Genomic DNA, 19,626 nt, shown 5'->3' on the forward strand with positions numbered 1-19,626 from the left:
ACATTTATTTTGTAAGTTTTTAAATTAAATACACATTTATACTTTATAGTTAAACATACATTAAATTACTAATGTTCTTTTCTTTATACTACTATCCATGTTTCCAAACAATATACTTATTTTTTATAATACTATCAATGTTTCCAAACAATATACTTATTTCTTTATACTACTATCAATGTTTCCAAACAATATATTTTTTATACTACTATCAATGTTTCCAAATAATATAATAACTAATCTTAATTATTTTATATCTATCATTTTCTCTTTAAAATTTTGTAAAACGTCATAATTTCATAAATTGCAAAATAGTAAACTTTAAAATTTCGATTATAAGATTACAAATTATGAAACTTTTACAATTTAAATCCAATTAGATTACATATCGGTCATCCATTAGTTCAATCGGTTAGTCTCGGGTTTTAGTGATTTTTTAATATGAATATTTTAAAAATATAAATTGAATTGTCATATCTCCGGATTAACCGGTATAATCACAATCGGGTTGAATTTAAAAATACTGATTTAAATACAAAAATATTTTAAATACACACTCTTTAAAAATTACCAAAATATTTATTAAATTATTAATAAAATTTTTCATCGTAAAATATCCCGCGCTTCAAAAGCGCGGGTCAAAATCTAGTATATCTTAAACCCTAAACCCAAACCATATATCCAAAACTCTAAACCCAAACCCCAAATCCTAAACCATAAACCCTAAACCCAAACTCTGAACCCTAAACTCAAACTATATACCCTAAACCCAAACCATATACCCAAAACTCTAAACCCAAACCCTAAACCATAAACCCTAAACCCAAATTCTAAACTCTAAATTCAAAATATATACCTTAAACCCAAACCCTAAACCCAAACTCTGAACCCTAAACTCAAACTATATATCCTAAATCCAAACCCTAAACTCAAACCATATACCCAAACCATATACCTAAACCCAAACCCTAATCCTAAACCCTAAACTCTAAACCTAAACCCTTATCCATTACGTGACTATGCTATACATATTATGGTATGGAATACTCCACACACTCCCAAACTTTGTATATATGAAATTCTTTATAAGTTTCTTAGAAAGAAAGATGATGAGTGGCAAAGGTATTGGAGAACAAAACAGTGTAAGTGATCAAGTAGTGACTAAGAAAAATCAGGAGGCATAGAAGGAGATACAAATTGTAAAAGAAGAGAAAAAGAAGTGTATCATACTATACTGTAATTTAAAATAGTATGGAACATATGACGCATGATATTGTTCATCTTCTTCCCCAATTCAATCCAACCCTAAACCTTAAACCCAAACCATATAACCTAAACCCAAACCCTAAACCCTAAACCCAAACCATATACCCAAACCATATACCCTAAACCCAAACCGTAAACCATAAACCCTAAAACCAAACTCTGACCCCTAAACCCAAACCATATACCCTAACCCCAAACCATATACCTTAAACCCAAACCTTAATCCTAAACCCTAAACCCTAAACCCAAACCCTTATCCATTACGTGACTATGCTATATATATATTATGGTATGGAATACTCGACACACCCACAAACTTTGTATATATGAAATTCTTTAAAATTTTCTTAAAGAGAGAGATGATGAGTGGCAACGGTGTTGGAGAACAAAACAGTGTAACTGATCAAGTAGTGAATAAGGAGAATCATGAGGCAAAGAAAGAGATACAAATTGCAAAATAAGAGAAAAAGAAATGTATCATACTATACTGTAATTTAAAATAGTATGGAACATACCGCATGATACTGTTCATCTTCTTCCCCAATTCAATCTATCGTTCTTTTCACCTATATTTTCTGTTTTACATGGACGACGTCCGTAAGTGAAAAAATTTCCAGTTTCCAAGTTAAAAAACGATATCCTACTTATGCCGGACAGCCGAACCATTTATACTTGATTTAATTTCTCCGTTCCCAAATTCAGATTTCCACACATCTTCTTACAATCCCTTTTTGCCGTACGCAAGATATTGTAAAGTAGAAACAAAATTTTTATTTTCAGAATAAAGAGATCAAACACTCGTTGGTGTTTACACGCGCAGGAAAGGATATTTTTGGCACTTTACATAATAATATATAACATATCATAGCCAAAGTTGTACTATGGGTATAAGCTTTTTTTTCCTTTTCTTATGTGTATGGGCTCCAATTTCCCTTTTTATTATTATATAAAGCTTTAATTAGTATTATAATTAATATAATTTTAGTTAGGAAAATTATATAATTTTTTTTTTACAATGAACATCAACTTTTCGCAAATTGGGGTATATTCGGACGAACAAAGATTTCGTCAAGAATTTATCCTGATGCAACTAAATTCGTTGAGAAGATAATTCGACGAAACAAATTCTTCAAAAAAAAACTTGACGAATAGAGTGTTCGTTAATATATTTCCCCGACGAATTTGTTGGTATATATTTTTGACAAATTGAGTGTTTGTCAGTATTTATTACCGAAAAATTGGATTTGTCAGTAATAATTACTGAAATTTTTTTAATGGATTGTTACCACATATTTTTTGTTGGGGGTTCTTTCGGTACATAAGTCATTTGTCCCGATCGAATTTTTCCAATGAAATAATCCCAATGCATTTTTCTGTCAGAAATTTGTTGGAAACAATTATTTCCGATGGATTTCTTGACAGATTTAGCCATCGGAAGTTTTTTTTTTTTTTTTTTTTTTGATTAACCAGGTGTTGGCCCCTTCGGGACCCACCACCTAGGCCCGGCGCCAGCCTGCGTCTGTACCGGTTAAGGCCCTGGACACGCCTCCCCGCCCGAGTTTCGAACCCGCGTTCCCTCAGCCGAAGCCTCGGAGTACCACTGGACTAACTCGTCCGGGTAGTTTTTTGGAACGATGTATGTAATGTCCTTTAGAAAAAAATCATCTATATACGCTAATGATTTAAAAGAATCTATGTCTAGGACATATTATTTTAGTTTTGTAAGGCTGCAGCATGCATACTACTAAATTTTTTCAATTTGTTGATTCTTTTTAGTAAATTAGATGTCATGACAGACGTTTATAAAAGAACATAAGAAGTAAAATTCGATTATATATTTCTTTTTATTTTACATGAGTGCATGCTATTGTCATATACCACATTACAATGAAAATAATTTTTGGTAGAAACAAGGAATTTGTTATTATTATTAGGAGATCTATAAAAATCATTTTAGATCTAGCAGTCAAAAATTAGAAAACCATAAAAAATAGAAAACATTTTATATACATTAATATCTAAGAAAATGAAATTTATATTATTTTTAATATATTATTTTTGTATATATATATAAAATTATGTTCTCTCTATTTTAGTGAAGCCATATAGGATCCACGTCACAAAGTCGGCTCTTATGAGCGCGACACGTGTCAAGACCAGTAAAACTCCTCGTTTTATTTATTCAGAGATTTGGTCGGATTTAATCGTTGCGCAATCGGAACTGGGAATGTGCCCGTATATATGATGTGTTTTGGGAGGTAGATTTTGATGGTGTGTGTGGCTCGAAGAAATGGGGTTCGTCCCTAACCCGAAATGTTCGACAGCAACACGGTGACTCATGAGCTTCCGACTGCAATCTATGAAACTGTCCAAAGTATTCATTCAATGAAAAATTTATTTTTATATATTAAAGAAAATTCAAAATAAAAAGATATAGGTTTTTGGGATCAAAGAGAATCCGCAATAGAGACAAATAAATGTATATTATATTTAGTGATTGTAAAAATAATTGTAAATTTATTGTAAGATGCCATTTAAGCCTCTCTTCAAGTATATAAAAATTTTATCGTTTGAAAATTTATTTGCCAAATTATTTTTGTATAAATGACTGTTGGTGTCTATATTGTTTTATTTTATAAGAAAACACCTCACTTACATACCATGCATATTTTTTTTTTGAGTAAATGCATTGTTTTTTAAAGAAAATATCAAAGTATATATCATGCATTATCATAAGACATCCAAAGATAACTATAATATAGAATTTTAACCACAATACATAATTGGTTGTACTTTTTAATAACTATATTTTGTTCAAGAAAATAACAATATTATGCAAATACGACTATGATATATTGGAAAATATAGATGATACAAATAAATCAAAATATATGTAAGACAGGTTGAAGAAAAAAACTTCAAAAGATAAATGTTCTAAGATCCTTGAAATTTACGAAATTATTGGTTCTAAAGCCAAAGTAAAATTTAACAATCTTTTTATACAATAAATAACTTCAAATTAAACAAATGAATCAACAATTCTACACAATTAAAATAAAAACAGAATAAAACTTCAAATAAATAATCTTATTAATCGTAAGAAAAAATCAAGTTAATTGTAATGAGAATGAAACTGAATAAATAATAACAATCAATAAAATAATTATTCATACTAATATAGAAAAAAAAACATTTTAAAATATAAAAAAATATTAAACAAAAATAAAAAAAAACATTTTCTCTAACTATTTAAATTATTTTCAGATTATCATCCCGCATGTAGGGCGGACCGGTCCTAGTTAGTTTGAAAATTATGTTAACTCTTCTTATACTCTCTTTTATAAGATTCTTATGACAACAAAAACAACACTAAGTAATTGACACTACCGGTTCAGGTAGCCAAACCGGAGGTGTTGAATCGACATATAGCATAGCTGAAGGAGAACTCCTCACACCTCATGCAAACTTATCCGCCATAGTATTTCGTGCTCTTGGAATATGTCTGATCCAAAAGGTAGGGAAGAAAGTCTTACTCCGTTTGAATTCTTCCATCTGTGTAGAGAAAGTTGGCCGTTCTTTAGGTATCGACACCATCTGCACCAATTGAGAATAATATGTCGCGAAAACTACATCAGAGAACTAGAGGGTCTTCATGCACTCCATCGCCTAGATCAAGGCTTCACAGTCTGCATGCAGAGGAGAGAAACTACATCGAAGATTCATTGCTCCCATCATAACTTCCATTGAAAACCCCTTTCTGCAGAACCATCCTTGACCAGTATAAATATTCTCTTCTTTCCATAATCCATCAATAAAGAAAACTCTGGTATGATCCGGATAATTCCAAATAGGATTTTGTTGTAATTGTCAATGTTGTCCGACTACCAATGTCTGTGCTTCTTCCCAGAGTGCGCCTTCCACTTCGGCCTTATAAAGTAACTTATGCGTGTTTCCATTCCTATTTGAGTAAATCGTATCATCCATATTCTTCCAAATATACCACATAATCCATGGGAAATTAAAATCTTTTTTTTTAAGTCTTTAGAAGAGATAATCCATATTGGTAAACATCGGTGAAAATGGAAAAATTCCACGAGGCGATGGAATCCTGGACAAAGCCCATGTTGATGGACATTCAAAAATTACATGGTTAATAGATTCCTCTTCTGCCCCAGAAATACTACAACGTGTGTCACAATCGATGTCACGATTCCTTAGATTTTTCGAGACTGGTAGCGTACCCGATAATACTTGCCATACAAAATGTCTCAAGTTCGAAAAACATTAATTTTCCAAAAAAAAACAATAAAGGTTTAATATTTGGTCTAAAGAGGGTCAGTCTGATAGTCTTGTCTGGGTAAAAACATTCTGTTCTGAAACCTGATTTTACCGAATATTTACCTGATTTTGTGTAGCTCCCCCCATAAGAATCAGACCTCTGACACCTGTTTACTGCCCATAAAATTTTTGGAGAACAAACAATTTGGTTTGTCTATTAACGCCAGAACTGTTTGGCTAGTAATGCTGTATTGAAAATCTTGAAGATTTCTAAAATTCAGTCCTCCCTCTTTTTTATGAGTGCAAATCTTATCCCACGAAAACTAATAAATGCCTTTTTTATTCTCACCATCATCCCACCAGAAATATGCAGCTGTGCTCGTTATTTTCTTTGTTATTCCTTTGAGAAGTATAAAGCATGACATAACATCTTTTACGAGAATAATAGTAATTCTGTAGAGTTCGTAAATCCAGGTTACAATTTTGATCAATAAATTTGATTGTTTATCAAAAAAAATTCTAATGTATAGTTTTTTTGAATTTTTTACGCACATCAATATATACCTACTAAATAACCATGTTTGCTTACCGAGTGGGGTTATCCTATTCCATTTGGAATCTTAGTCACACCCTCCATATGAGGTGGTTTCAAACTTTCAGTTTAAACCACTACCTCTAATATAACTACTCTGGCCTTTTAAACATATTTGACTTTTTAAACATAACTAGATTTTGACCCGCTCTTCAAAGGGCGGGTATATGTTTTGTTTTATGTTATTTTTTAAAATAATTTAATTTAATTTTGTGATTTTTATAATTATATTAGTGTTTAATATTAATTTAATTTAATATATTTTTGGTGATTATATTCAATATGTCAAATTACATAATTATACACTTGTACCATATGCATTTCAGAAACCATTTTAAAATTTTATTCCTAAAGTTTGCAACATATTATATTTACTTAATAGTTACCTAACATAATTTAGTCAAGAATATTTATATTCCAATCGACCCAAAATAAAAGTTTCATACTCTATTAGACATGATCTATATACTCGAACGGTTCTTAAATTATTATATTCGAAAGACTAATATCAAACTCAACCCACAACTAAAACCGAACAATTTTTTTGAAAAATGTTTGAAGAAATATTTTTAACATATTCTGTTATATATATATATGTAGTTGGGTTAAAATGGTCTTCACTAACTTTAAGTAGAATCACATTTAATAAATATTTTTTATTCGAATAACCTATTTAGAACCCGTTAAACTAAATGAGTTCATATGAATATTTATTTTTATTAAAAATTAACTTAAACCAGTTGAACCCCGTCAATCATAAAATTAAATTTTAATAACAACCCGCTTCCACCATTAATTAATATTAATATTAGTTAACTTTATTAGTTAACTTTAAAAGTTTCATAAGAATATATATCCATCGGTTTATATATTTTTCTGTTTTAATTTTAATATATAAATAAATACATATATATATATATATATATATATATATATATATATAACTTTTAAAGTTTCATAAGAAATATATTTCCATCAGTTTATATATTTTTCTGTTTTAATTTTAATATATATATATATATATTCCGAAATATTTAATATTTTGAGTTGTACATTTTTAGAAATTTAATTTTCATTTTATTTTTTGTAATCATATATGTTTTTTTGTTTATAATCATATTTATGTATAAGTCTTAATCAAAATATATTCTAATTAATTTTAGGGCCTTTAATTTATCTTTAAATAAAGGAAAATAATAGTTGGAGTAAATATATATTAATAGATTATGTTCCAAATTTAATATAATAGATAATTAAGTTAGTTGTAAGAGAAATAATAGGAAAATAATTAAATGTAATGGTCTAACCTAGACTATTTGCAAGTAGATAAAAGATCAGTTTATTATAAAACAGTCCTTTTATATATTATTTAACTTAATTTATTTTTATATTTATTTTATTGGTGTAAATTTTAATTTAGTTTGAAAATTATATATTATTTTAGTTATATATTTTTATATATTCATTTATACTCCTGGGCTGTTCGGTAACTGTATATGGTGATAATAACAAATATTTATTATAACTATATATTATTAAGTTAACAAATACTATTAAAATTGAGTTTATATTTATTTTAGGTTGGGCTTCACTGATGCAAGAATTGTACTCTCTCTTTTTTTATAGTGGATTCATTTATGTCAAGCAAACAAATGGTATACAATTTTCCCAACAGTCGATGTAAACATAATGCCTTTGCTTGTATTATCGTTCAATTTGAAACAGAAAACAAACTAAAGCACGAAAAATCATTCTTTTATGTTTGAGAGTTATGGGTGCTGATTCCCGAGAATATAGGAACTAATGGAAGAGGTTACTATTAATATCCGCTAAAAGGTAAAAATATATAGTATAAGATTAACAGCAGTTTAGTGTAAATAAAATTAGATATTTTTATATAAAGAGAATAATAATAGTTGGACACAACTTTTTATCAACTGGTCATACAGGAGAATTAATAGAATAGACTAGATTTTGATCCGCCCTTTCAAAGGGCGGGTATATGTTTTGTTTTATGTTATTTTTTAAAATAATTTAATTTAATTTTGTGATTTTTATAATTACATTAGTGTTTAATATTAATTTAATTAATATATTTTGGTGATTATATTCAATATGTCAAATTACATAATTATACACTTGTACCATATGCATTTCAGAAACCATTTTAAAAATTTATTCCTAAAGTTTGCAAGATATTATATTTACTTAATAGTTACCTAACATAATTTAGTCAAGAATATTTATATTCCAATCGCCCCAAAAATAAAAGTTTCATACTCTATTAGACATGATCTATATACTCGAACGGTTCTTAAATTATTATATTCGAAAGACTAATATCAAACTCAACCCGCAACTAAAACCGAACAATTTTTTTGAAAAATGTTTGAAGAAATATTTTTAACATATTCTGTTATATATATAAATATATATATGTAGTTGGGTTAAAATGATCTTCACTAACTTTAAGTAGAATCATATTTAATAAATATTTTTTATTCGAATAACCTATTTAGAACCCGTTAAACTAAATGAGTTCATATGAATATTTATTTTTATTAAAAATTAACTTAAACCAGTTGAACCCCGTCAATCATAAAATTAAATTTTAATAACAACCCGCTTCCACCATTAATTAATATTAATATTCGTTAACTTTATTAGTTAACTTTTAAAGTTTCATAAGAAATATATTTCCATCGGTTTATATATTTTCTGTTTTAATTTTAATATATAAATATAAATATATATATATATAACTTTTAAAGTTTCATAAGAAATATATTTCCATCAGTTTATATATTTTTCTGTTTTAATTTTAATATATATATATATATATATTCCGAAATATTTAATATTTTGAGTTGTACATTTTTAGAAATTTAATTTTCATTTTATTTTTTGTAATCATATATGTTTTTTGTTTATAATCATATTTATGTATAAGTCTTAATCAAAATATATTCTAATTAATTTTAGGGCCTTTAATTTATCTTTAAATAAAGGAAAATAATAGTTGGAGTAAATATATATTAATAGATTATGTTCCAAATTTAATATAATAGATAATTAAGTTAGTTGTAAAAGAAATAATAGGAAAATAATTAAATGTAATGGTCTAACCTAGACTATTTGCAAGTAGATAAAAGATCAGTTTCTTATAAAACAGTTCTCTTATATATTATTTAACTTAATTGATTTTTATTTTTATTTCATTGGTGTAAATTTTAATTTAGTTTGAAAATTATATATTATGTTAGTTATATATTTTATATATTCATTTATACTCCTGGGCTGTTCGGTAACTGTATATGGTGATAATAACAAATATTTATTATAACTATATATTATTAAGTTAACAAATATTATTAAATTGAGTTTATATTTATTTTAGGTTGGGCTTCACTGATGCAAGAATTGTACTCTCTCTTTTTTTTATAGTGGATTCATTTATGTCAAGCAAACAAATGGTATACAATTTTCCCAACAGTCGATGTAAACATAATGTCTTTACTTGTATTATCGTTCAATTTGAAACAAAAAACAAACTAAAGCACGAAAAGTCATTCTTTTATGTCTGGGAGTTATGGGTGCTGATTCCCGAGAATATAGGAACTAATGGAGGAGGTTACTATTAATATCCGCTAAAAGGTAAAAATATATAGTATAAGATTAACAGCAGTTTAGTGTAAATAAAATTAGATATTTTTATATAAAGAGAATAATAATAGTTGGACACAACCTTTTATCAACTGGTCATACAGAAGAATTAATAGAATAGATATATAAATATGTATATATATTATATATATATAACTTTTAAAGTTTCATAAGAAATATATTTCCATCAGTTTATATATTTTTCTGTTTTAATTTTAATATATATATATTCCGAATATTTAATATTTTGAGTTGTACATTTTTATAAATTTAATTTTCATTTTATTTTTTTGTAATCATATATGTTTTTTTGTTTATAATCATATTTATGTATAAGTCTTAATCAAAATATATTCTAATTAATTTTAGGGCCTTTAATTTATCTTTAAATAAAGGAAAATAATAGTTGGAGTAAATATATATAATAGATTATGTTCCAAATTAATATAATAGATAATTAAGTTAAATGTAAAAGAAATAATAGGAAAATAATTAAATGTAATGGTCTAACCTAGACTATTTGCAAGTAGATAAAAGATCAGTTTCTTATAAAACAGTTCTCTTATATATTATTTAACTTAATTGATTTTTATTTTTATTTCATTGGTGTAAATTTAATTTAGTTTGAAAATTATATATTATGTTAGTTATATATTTTTATATATTCATTTATACTCATGGGCTGTTCGGTAACTGTATATGGTGATAATAACAAATATTTATTATAACTATATATTATTAAGTTAACAAATATTATTAAATTGAGTTTATATTTATTTTAGGTTGGGCTTCACTGATGCAAGAATTGTACTCTCTCTTTTTTATAGTGGATTCATTTATGTCAAGCAAACAAATGGTATACAATTTTCCCAACCGTCGATGTAAACATAATGTCTTTGCTTGTATTATTGTTCAATTTGAAACAAAAAACAAACTAAAACACGAAAAGTCATTCTTTTATGTTTGGGAGTTATGGGTGCTGATTCCCGAGAATATAGGAACTAATGGAGGAGGTTACTATTAATATCCGCTAAAAGGTAAAAATATATAGTATAAGATTAACAGCAGTTTAGTGTAAATAAAATTAGATATTTTTATATAAAGAGAATAATAATAGTTTGACACAACTTTTTATCAACTGGTCATACAGAAGAATTAATAGAATAGATCCATTAGAAAATGATGAGTATTTGCCATCGTACAGGACTTGTATATAGAGTATATAACAAACCCGATAAAAAAATCTAAAAGGTGGTTGCTGTCAAAAAAAAAAAAAAAACTAAAAGGTAGTGGAAAAGGAAACTCGAAACATTTGAAGCTTAGGATTCGTTAGTTTGTTGTCATTTGACATTTTTCTACATTCTTCAGGCTATATTTACTAGACACACATTGCAAATTTTGAATAGTCTCTCATAACATAAGAAATTTTCAACAACTTAAGAAGGAATATATAAGGTCACATGTTTATCAAAAAAAAAAAAAATATATATATATATATATATTATATATAAGGTCACACAAAACGCAGTACCTAAACCCGCATTGCCAAGATTTTGGATCATGTCATCGTTACTGATTAAATGTGGGTATTAGATAATCGGAAGTTTCTACTTTTCAGCCTGACTTTGAAATTTGTAAAAAACATTTGGGCCGGAAGTTTAAACAAATATTGGACCTAAATATATTTAGAGAAAAAATTGTAGTTGGAAAAGAATTTAACCCGTGACAAGATATTTACATAGTATAGCTGTTTTACCAGTTGAACTAATGAAAATTTTACAAAATTGAAGGCTGATATTTTATTTATTTAAAAAAAAAACAGAAGCTGGTGTTTCCACGGCTTCCTCCCAGAACCGATACTAGCTTAAATGAATTAAATATATATTAGATCTGGATCTGCACAAGTGTATGCTATTTATTTCAAGTTATATATGTATATAAATATAATTAGTAGCATATATTTAAATTTGTATATAATATTTTCGAACACAATATATTATACTTTTCATGTTGTAAATTAATTAATTAATTCAAATCATTACATATATTAATTTTTATTATATATTTGTCCTATTGAATTTGCGTTTGATTATAAAACCAATTTTATGTGCAGAAATATATATTTGAAAATTATTTATATTTAATTTATTATGATCCTGACCTGTAACTCAAAGCGTTAGATTTACTTTAGCAATTTTTATGTTTATTCATTTTAGATAATAAATTACTGTATATATAAAATTTATGATAAGTTAATTTTTATACATGTATTATATATTTTACTAATGTTAAACTGTTCTACCAACATATCATATTTTTAGCATAAATGTTTTATATTTATGAAAATAAAATATATTAACTTATCTATTTAAAATATTTTTATCATTTTAGTTCAATATAATGGTTTCTTTTACAGAATCTTCTTGAGTCTGTACAAGTCGATGACAAAAATGGTTTCTTTTAAAATGGTAGATATTATCATAAATAGATAAAATAAGATATGATTTTATTTTTTCATTTTAAGAATTATAACTGTATATATAATAATAATGTATAATAACATTTCATGACTAAACTCGAAATTACTGAAATATAAATGTACAATTTTTGACATTTAAGATCTTGTATAATCTTTTTCAACAAATTTGTAAGAATTTTTAAATTTAGATATTTATATTTTAAATTAAATGATATCAGAGGATATCATGATTAAAGTAATTAGAAATGTTATATATATTATATTAGTATTAAGAAAATACATTTAATAAAATGCCATGTGGCATTTTCCTTTTAATAATTAAAATATTTTCTCAATTTTATTTAATGTGTTTGGTGTTAATTGTGATTAGGTGTTAGTTTATTTTTATTATTGACAATTTATTACAATGATATTTTAATTTTGGATTTGAAGTTTAATTTATTATGAATTTTATGTCTTGATTTTTTTTAGATTTCATAACTCTTATGTTACATATTTTTTTAAAATACTTTAAAATATTTCTTAATATTTTGTATGTCAAATAAAAATACAAAAATGGAAACTAAAGTTAAGTATTTTCAAAAAAAAATTAAACATAAAATAGATACATATCCAAACTATTACTTTATGTTTGAAAACATTTAATAGTTTTTATATATTTATTTTCATAGCTAATATATTATTATATTAGTAAAGATATCTATTATTAGTATAAAAAACTCAACTTTATTACTATAGATATCTATACTAATTCATTTACTAAATCGCGGTTCACCCACGGTTGATCCAATGATCCAGAGACCCGGTAAATCGTTCGGTTTAATGTCCGGGTCGGGTGTCAAAACACTGGTTTACAGGGTTTCTTTTTATTTGATGTTGACGATGGAGAATAGAGCCTTTACGATTCTCCTTCTTTAACGCAGTCGACGTAACGTCATATAATAAATCTAGAAATTCCACTCATCCCATTCTAATAATGTTTAGTAATTGATGGCCATTCAAGTCCAAAAGTCTAACATCTGGTCTATTGATATTGACACAAAAACTCTATGGTATCTTCCCATGTTACACTGTGCAAGGAAACCAATAACTTTCCTGATGCATGTTATCCGTGTTTACATTTCAAAAACCGTGAACATGATTAATATACTCTTAAAACTTAACTTAAAAAAGAATCATTATTTCCAATATAAGAGAAATTTAAAAACGTTGCCTGGTTGCTAAAGTTATTTAAAATTAATGTAAACCACACACCATCCTCACCATTAATCCTTTGCACCACACTAACCATTTTTTTTGTCAAAACCATTACTAAATGCAACAAGTCAGCAAGCCCGAATGTCACAGATAGTTAGAAATCGTCTTTCTCATGATCATTATAGATGCTAACATCTTATTTTGCTAATTAACAAATTGACTATTTACTATGAAAATTTGGTGAAATTGTTCCATTCCGGTTAAAATAGAAGTTGTCCATTAAATAGAGGAGTTTATGAACCATTTATAGTTTTTAGATAAAAAACATATTTAGATTCATATTAAGATTCGTTGATATTTCTAAATAAGGGTGGACAAACAAGAATTTCGTTATGAACACACACAAAATCTTCCATTATAACAAAACTAATATAGAAAATAAATTTATGTTTCTTATTTTAAGATACATCTTTTTGAGAGACATTGAAACTAAAGTAACACATACAACTCGCACCTCTATATTTTAAAAGTCAACATAGTAATTTTAAAAATATATATTAGCTACTCACCAATTATTTTACCAAAAATTGACACTTCACCCTTATTTTTTTATAAAATTTGAAACATATTCCATCTTTCTATTATTTGAACTAAATATATTAGTAAAATTTTTATAGTTCATATATAGTTATTTTAATAATTAATAATATAAGTATGTTCTCTATATAAAACATCAACTTTGTTTTATGTTTAAATTCCAACTAAATTAATTTTATTATGACTATCAGCTTTTTATTCTATTTTTATTAAATCGATGAGTAACAACCACTTATGATATTACACTTTGAAATAAACAAATTCAAATAAAGTAATGCACTACGGTCACTAACTATTATAAAAAATCAGAAAATATCATTTTTAATATATTTTTATTTTCATATTTAACATATTTTATTTGTTAAGATCATATAATAATTTATAAATTTATGTAAAAATATAATATACGAACCCGGCGCGTAGCGCCGGAAAATCACTAGTTTCTAATAAAGAAGCACCAGATGTAAAATAGTCTTTCTGTTTGAATATAATCTTGCATTTATTCCAAAAAAAAAGACGAAATCATAATTGCTCGAGGACCAAGTCCAGTGTAAGATGTGAGTTGTCCAAGAAAACTTAGTCTCAGTGTCATTGTTTTTCTCATCGACATCAATCTATAAGGAAGATAACTCATACACACAAGTCTTGGAGAAAAGGGAAACTGTTGTATACAGTAATGGCTCGGTCTCGATGTTCGTTAGGTTGGTGGTCGACCTAATGGTTAAGGGAATCGGTTTAGACTAAGAGGGATAGATTACTTAATTGGGTATGGTTTATATGCCAATTGAGTGGTTTAGTTAATATTTTAATATATGATTTTCAAAACCAAGTGATAGTAATCTAATGGTAATTTCTTGGTGTACATTGTAAATCTGATTGTCTTGAATCATAAAGATCATAGATTTGGAAGAAAAACTTGAAATACAGAGCTCTTGCAAGAAATTTCTCAAGAATTGAGGTTGGTAATGGATCAACAGTCTCCTTTTTGTTCAATAAATGGTCTCCGGGAATATTGATTCAACACACGGAGTTAAGCGGATGAATCGATTTAGGCATACCTATAGACGCTACCTATTGATGCTACTTTGATTCTAATGAACTTCTGAAACTCCAAAAAGAGACTTCACAAAGAGTGGATGAGGCACAGTATAAGATCATGGAGAAATTTTCAAGCCAACTTTTATTTCCAGTCAGACATGGGATTTGATTCGGGAGGTGAATCTGAAAGTCAGCTGGGGTAAGGTAATTTGGTTCACGTTGGCAACCCCTAAATTCTCATTCATCGTGTGGATCGTAGAAAACAATCAATTGGGAACAGCAGATCGAATTGGACGTTGGAACCCGCAAACAGACCCAGCCTGCGTTCTCTGTACTACCCAGACAGTGACAAGAAATCACTTACTTTTCAGATGCACCTATTCTGTGATGGTGTGAAAGAACCTCACAATCAAGCAGCTAGCGAACTGTTGAAAATGCAAGTGGAGCTTGTAGATGTCAATAGTCTTCCATGACTAACCAGGCGACAAAGTCACTGATGCTAAATGCATTAGTCGTTACTACGTAAGGCATGCAGAGTGGTGGGTTACCATGTGGATGCAAGATATGTTGAGATGGAGAAAGATAAACTTGAGGGTTTATATCTTGACGGAGTTGCTGAACTAGTTGTTCATTGTGTGTTAGAGAGTACACTAGGAGGCATGCAGATTGGTGGAGACCATATGGATGCAAGATGCTGAGCTGACGTAGAATAAACTTGAGGAGCAAGTTTATGACTTGAAGAATAAGTACAATTCCAAAAAAAGTGTACATATTAATATTGAAGTTGTCCATATATCCATCATGGTTCCTTGGACAAGGGGTTTAGGAACGTGAATATCACTATAAAAGAGCTATGGAGTCGTGTGTATTCCATAAGACACTAGGGTTATTTTTATAGATGAATGGTGAAAATCCCTTAGGGTGTTCTTGGGTCGTGCTGAAGCAGATGCTGAAGCATACAACGATGGAGAGACAAGTTTGGGTAGATTAAGAATCTTTCAGTAGTAGATATTAGGGTGTTAACAGGTTGTGTAAAGTTGATAAGCAAGTCTTATAATAGATTGTTTAGGCGATTTCTAATAAAGTAATATATGTTTGCTTGTATCTATTTTGTCTCTTGATTTATTTTTTTGCATTACTTAATTGTGGTGTCATCTTTGCACTTACAACCGTTATTCGAATGACTGGAACCATATTCTCACCAGCCTAACAGATAAAACCCTAGACTTTAGTACTCTATTTTTACTACAGTCTGTTTTTAGTCTAAAATCTACTCGATCTGGCGAGAGAAATAATCGACCACACGGAGAGAATCCTAGAGACCCGACTCTGATAACAATATATATCAACAAGCACATCCGTAATCGTATAGATTATGCTCGAGGAAGAATACGTAAGAGATACGACAAAGTGATCCAAGTTTTATCCTTTCAAACCAAGTTACATTCACTATAAAAACGCTTTTTATCTGAATCCAATTTAACATTCATTCAAAAAAAACTTGATTTCCGCTGGAAACTAATTTGCTATTGTTTGGTCAGTCTCGATTTAGGCTTCAGCTAAATGTTTTACAGGGTTACCATGTAACAAACAATCTTGTTATCGCTTAGCATTAGTCAAAACATATTCAAACAAATTATTCAAACCTGGTCATGCAATGTGATAGCTATTTGGTAAATCCATACTGAAGCACTAGGTCCATTACTCCTCGACCGCATAGTCGATATATATACACTATAAATATGGTTTTCAAAGTGTACTTTAAATCATCATGTCAATTTAATTTAATTTTAAAATATTTTTCATTTAACTTTTTTAATATAATTAAATTTTTCTTTTATTTTGAGATCTAAAACTCTTTAGATATTTGGACATACAACTATTAAAATGTTAATTTGACATATTGGTAAATTTACATATTTGACATACTGGTTGTTTTAAATTCTATGTGATAGATTGAATAGGGATTAGGGTTTTACTTGTGAGAATAAATATGCGTATCCTTATGGTTTCCTATTCATGTATCTTTAAAAGATGAACAAAACTTGGGTTCACCCCCTATGGTGAACTCTCAAATTCACCTCAATTGTTAGTACCAATCAAAGTGCCATGTAAAATTAATAAAAAAGGAAACAAAATTTAAAAAAAAAAGAAACAAATTAAAAAGACGTAGACTAATTTTTTTAACGCCATCCATGGCTTCTTCTTCATCACCTACACAAAATATTGAAAACTTCTTTATCATCCACACAGAATATTGAAAGCTTTATTTGTCAAATTGGTAAACCCAAAACACTAAATCTTAAATCCTTGGGTAAATTATAAAAACTAAACCCTAAACCCTTAGATAAATCCTACACCCTTGGATAAACTCTAAACCTTTGGAATATCTCTTTACCCAAGGATTTAGGGTTTACCCAAGGGTTTAAGGTTTACCCAAGGGTTTAGGGTTTAGTATTTTGGGTTTAGGGTTTAGTATTTTGGGTTTAGATTTAAGATATAAGGGAAGAGGATTGTAGACAACAATTTGACAAATAAAACTTTCAATATTCTGTGTAGATGATAAAAAACTTTTAAAATTATGTGTTGGTGATGAAGAAGAACCCATAGATAGCGTTACAAAAATTAGTCGACGTATTTTTCACTTCTTTCCCTTTTTTTTAATTTTGTTTCCTTTTTTACTAATCCTACATGGCACTTTGATTGGTGCTAACAATTGAGGTGAATTTGAAAATTCACTATAGGGGGTGAACCCAAGTTTTGTCATGCACATCGATCTTTTATCCTGCGACCATTAGCGTCAGGAAATTCTCTGATGCTTCTCCTACTGCAGATAACGTTGAAGTGACCTCTGAAAAGATGTACGATAAACTGTTGGAGTTTAGTGAGACAAGAGAGACAGTATCAGAGACGTTAAATCAGTTCATCAGTAATGGATTTCCCCTCATTAGGAAACATCTCTTCGACTACACTAGTCGACTTCGGCAAAAGCAGAAATCCCAACAAGCCCTCAAGGTCTGTCTTTCACAATATTGTCTTAGAGAATTCATGACATTGTTCATTTTGAACCGGTTATAAGCAATTTAATCTAAAAATAACTAGATTTTGACCAGCGCAACCGCGCGGGTGTTTGTTTTCATTTATGTTTATATAAATATTTTGTTTTCACTTCTGAATTGGTATATATCAAAATATATATGTGCATATCAATTTTTAAAACATATTAATATTACCGTATATTTATTTTTCCCAAATAGATTGTTTCAAACTTTCACATGTATTTATATCTTATTCAATATATATTTTTAGATCATTATTTAATTATTGAAATCGTAAATATATGTAAATTTGTATATTTGGGACATTAGATGACGCCGGAGTATATTTTGTGTGATTTGTAATTATCTTATATTAAATATATGATATTAAGAATCGGTTGTTAAGGTTACCTATATTGTCGAGATTGATATATTTATTGTAAATATGGTATCAAGTATATTAGATAGATGATATTATGAATCACTTGTTATGAAAAATAAAGTGACTCTGTTTCAAAAAATATAGGAAATCAATTGAGAAGGTCAGGGCAACAATTAGTATGTGATCTTGATCTCCAAAGTTTGAAATTTATGCGTAGAACATCCTATATTTTATTACTCAGACGATAATTAATTAATATTTAAAAGTAGATATTGATTTGATTAGTTATAACTGATTATCACTTAATATTTAATTAATGTGAATATTAATTAATATGTAGATATTATTGTTGGAAAATTACTGTTGCGGTTGAAAATTCTTAAAGACAAATTATTAATGACGTTAACAATGGAGCAACTTCATCTTCTCCAAATGGTCAATGTGTTCAGTAAATTATTAACAAATGTTTAAAGCTTACAATCAAATAATCTTTAGTAAATGATAGGACAACACACATAAACATTACTGTATCAATCGAGCGTGATTAAATTATTGTCTTCTGGTTTCCATGACTGCGAAAACAACACTACTAAAACACAATAAGTCGTAGAATTTGAGAAGAAGTCTCTTACTGTCAAAATTAACATGAACATGATATTCATTAAAAATCAGATAATGAAAGGATGAGGTGAATGAGTTATACACGTTATGTATGTGACCGTATTACAAACGTATTAATTTAAATGTCGAGATGTGTTTGTAATACTGTCTTATATTTAATATCAAGAATATTAATGGGTGATAAATGTAATGTGACCAACTTTAGTAGATAGTCTATTTTTTTTTAAATCACACATGAATGAAAAGTCATGAATTCTCTTTTAATATAATAGATGGAATAATAGATGGAGCAACTTCATCTTCTCCAAATGGTCAATGTGTTCAGTAAATTATTAACAAATGTTCAAAGCTTACAATCAAATAATATTTAGTAAATGATAGGATAACACACATAAATATTACTGTATCAATCGAGCGTAATTAAAATATTGTCTTCTGGTTTCCATGACTGCAAAAACAACACTACTAAAACAGA

Source organism: Raphanus sativus, chromosome 6 (assembly GCF_000801105.2).
Source record: "Raphanus sativus cultivar WK10039 chromosome 6, ASM80110v3, whole genome shotgun sequence".
Classification (NCBI taxonomy): domain Eukaryota; kingdom Viridiplantae; phylum Streptophyta; class Magnoliopsida; order Brassicales; family Brassicaceae; genus Raphanus; species Raphanus sativus.